Genomic DNA, 3,610 nt, shown 5'->3' on the forward strand with positions numbered 1-3,610 from the left:
ATAGGTTTGCAACATAGTTTGAAGTCCGGAGGTGTAATGCTTCCAGGGTTTTCTTTCTCAGGACTGCTTTTGCTATTCTGGGGTCTTTTGTGGTTCCACATGAGTTTTAGGATTGTTTTTTCTGTTCCTCTAAAAAAATGTTATTGAAATTTTTATAGGGGGATTGATTAAATCTACAGATGGTTTGGAGTTACATGGACATTTTACCAATATTAATTCTTCCAATCCATGAACTCAGGCTCTCTTTCCACTTGCGTCTTCTTCAGTTTTCTTCGTCAATGTCTTAGAGTTTTCAGGGTAGAGATCTTTCACCTCAGTGGTTAAAATTATTCCTAAGTACTTCGTTGTTTTTGAAACTGTTGTATTTCTTTTTTCATATAATTTGTTTTAGTGTACAGAAATGCTACTGATTTTGTATGTTCATTTTTATATGCTACAACTTTACTGAATTCATTTAGTATATCTAAGTTTTGCAGTGGAATATTCAGAATTTTTTACATATAAATATATTTTCTATGTAAATAACATCATGTCACCTGCAAGTAGAGATAATTTTACTTTGTCCTTTCCAATTCTAATGACTTTTACTTCTTTTTCTTGCCTGATTCCTCTGGCTAGGACTTCTGGTACTATGTTGAATAGAAGTGGTGAAAGTGGGCACCATTGATTTGTCCTGATCTTAGAGGAAACTCAACATTTCACAGTTGAGTATTATGTTGGCTATAGGCTTGTCACCTGTGGCTTTTATAATGTTGGGGTACATTCATTGAATAACTAATTTATTGACTTTTTATCATGAATGGATATATATTGAATTTTGTCAGATGCTTTTCTCCATCTATTGCTATCATCATATATTTTTTACCTTTTATTCTAATATGATACATCATATTTACTGATTTGCACGTGTTGAACCATCCTTGCATCCCAGGGATGAATCCCACTTGGTCATGGTGTATGATCCTTTTAATGTGCTGCTGAAGTCAGCTTACTAGTATTTTGTTTAGAATTTTTGCATCTCCTGAATATCTATCAGGAATATTATCCTATAGTCTTTTCTTGTAGTGTTCTTATTTGGCTTTAATATCAGAGCAATTCTGGCCTTATGAGCTTGGGAGTATCCCCCCTCTTCTTCAATTTTTGTAAGTATTTGAGGATTTGTGTTAATTCTTCTTAAATGTTTTGTAAAATTCACTAGTGAGGCCATCTGGCTCTGGGATTTTCTTTTGGAGGGAGGCTTCTGATTACTGATTCAAACTCATCCCTTATAGGTCTGTTCAGATTTTCTATTTCTTCCTTATTCAGTTTTGGTAGAGTGTATGTTTCTAGAAAGGTACACTTTAAGTTATCCAGTTTGTTGGCATATAGTTGTTCATAGTGGTTTTTTATGATCCTTTCTATTTCTGTGGTATCTTGCAATGTTTCCTCTTTCATTTAGAAATTTATTGATTTGGGTCCTCTCTCTTTTTTCTTAGTCTAGCTAAAGGCTTGTTCATTTTGTTTATCTTTTCAAGAACAAATACTTAGTTTTGTTAGTCTTTCTGTTGTTTTCCTGTCTCTTCATTTATTTCTGCTCTAATTGTTATTTCCCTTGTTCTGCTAACTTTGGGCTTAGTTGGTTCTTTTTCTAGTTAACTAGGTTTTAATACAATTAATCTGAGTTTTTGTCTCTGAATAAATTTAACCCATTTTTGTGTATTGTCATGGTTGACATTCATTCCTATTTGAATTGTTTTACTCTAAGCCTTTGGCTTTTGTCACATTGCCAGTCACACTGATTTCTGTCTTTTGCATTAGGGGTCCTGCTTTGTTTTTGACTGATCTGAAAAGTGACTCTTCTGTTTTTAACTCTATTAGCTATATTTGCATTTTAAAACACACAAATATATATTTTTTAGTTTTTATTACTTTTTTTCTAGAAAGAGAGAGAGAGCAGATGCACAAGAAGGGAAGAGGGAAGAGGGAGAGAGAGAAAGAGAGAGAATCCCAAGCAAGCTCCACGCTCAGTGCAGAGCCTGATGCAGGGCTCAATCCCACAACACTGGAATCACGACCTGAGCCGAAATTGAGAGTCAGACACTCAACTGACTGAGCCACCCAGCCACTCCTTTAGGTTTTTATCTTAATCACCTGGTGCTCATCACAAGTGCACTCCTTAATCCCCAGAAATATGGAATCCTTCATGAATTTGCATGTCATCTTTGCATAGGGGCCACTTGTCTGTATCGTTCCGATTTGAGTATCCATGCTGCCGAAGCGAGCACTTACACAGGTACTTGTCACAAAAGTGCAGCTATTGATTTCATCCTCTCCTGTTTTTTTCTCATTCCTCCCATAGCCACTTTCTGTGTCAGATAACATAATCTGGGATTATTTAACCAAATTATTTTTATGAAAAAGGTGTGGTTTTGTTTTTAAAACAGATTAAAATATGATTTTTCTTAATGTTGAGAGACAGAGACAGAGTATGAGCAGGGGAGGGGCAGAGAGAGGGGGGAGACACAGAATCGAAAGCAGGCTCCAGGCTCTGAGCTGTCAGCACAGAGCCCAATGCGGGGCTCGAACTCACAGACCACAAGATCATGACCTGAGCCAAAGTCAGACACTTAACTGACTGAGCCACCCAGGTGCCCCAAATATGAATTATTTTTAACACTTATAGTATTTTACAGACATATTATTCACACTTACTTCCTATATTTAATTGAGTTCCACACTCACCATTAGGACTTCTCCCACATACTTCTACTTTAAAAAGTTTTTAGTTTGATTAATCCTCAGTCATCCATAGTGTTTCTATCAAGTGATTTTTTTCAGAACAGGTAGAATTTTTGGAGCCCATATGTAAATGAAAATTTATCTGTGGCTTTCATGCAATAGAATTATTGAGTACATACATTGTTTCCCCCAGCTCAGTATATCCTGTTATTCTGTGACACATGCTCAGAAGCCTCGTTTTCTTGCCTTTCTGAGCAATCTTCTGTTTTTCTTCCTGAAAATCTGTGCATTATCTTTGAAATTCAGTATTCATCCAGGTATTGGACAACTTTTAATTTTCCTTTGACTGCAGCCAGAACTTCTTATCTGAAGATCAGCATTTTTCTTCAGCTCAAGGAAACTTTATTCCCTTCTCCTAATGAGTCTTTTCTTCCCTTTGTGCTGGAATGCTCTTTCATATATGCCAATAATCCACATGTTGGGTTCTCATCCTCACCTGTTTTCCTGAGGTGGTAGTAACAGAGAGACCCAAGAACAAAAATAGTTCAGAGATCCAGGTTTCCTTCAAGGCAACAATATGTGCAAAGATCCTGAGCTGGGAAAGAACTTTGAGTAAATCAAGGAACAGAAAGAAGACCTTCTTTTTTTTTTTTTTTTTTTTTTTTTACAAATAGTTTATTGTCAAGTTGGTTTCCATATATCACCCAGTGCTCATCCCCAAAAGTGCCCTCCTCCATGCCCATCTCCCCCCTCACCCCCCACACCCATCAGTCCTCAGTTTGTTCTCAGCATTCAAGAGTCTCTCATGGTTTGCCTCCCTCCCTCTCCCCCACTAATTCCCCCCTTCTTCTCCCCCACGGTTCTCTGTTAAGTTCCTCCTAATCCTCCTATA

At 37.0% G+C, this 3,610-nt stretch overlaps 1 pseudogene; it reads right to left on the reverse strand.

Annotated features, from left to right (window-relative positions):
* Positions 1-2,164: 2,164 nt before the first annotated feature.
* LOC120231740 lies at positions 2,165-2,264 on the reverse strand (annotated as a pseudogene).
* Between the last annotated feature and the right edge of the window lie 1,346 nt (positions 2,265-3,610).

The sequence above is a fragment of the Hyaena hyaena genome, unplaced genomic scaffold (assembly GCF_003009895.1).
Source record: "Hyaena hyaena isolate Hyena2069 unplaced genomic scaffold, ASM300989v1 scaffold_61, whole genome shotgun sequence".
Lineage (NCBI taxonomy): Eukaryota > Metazoa > Chordata > Mammalia > Carnivora > Hyaenidae > Hyaena > Hyaena hyaena.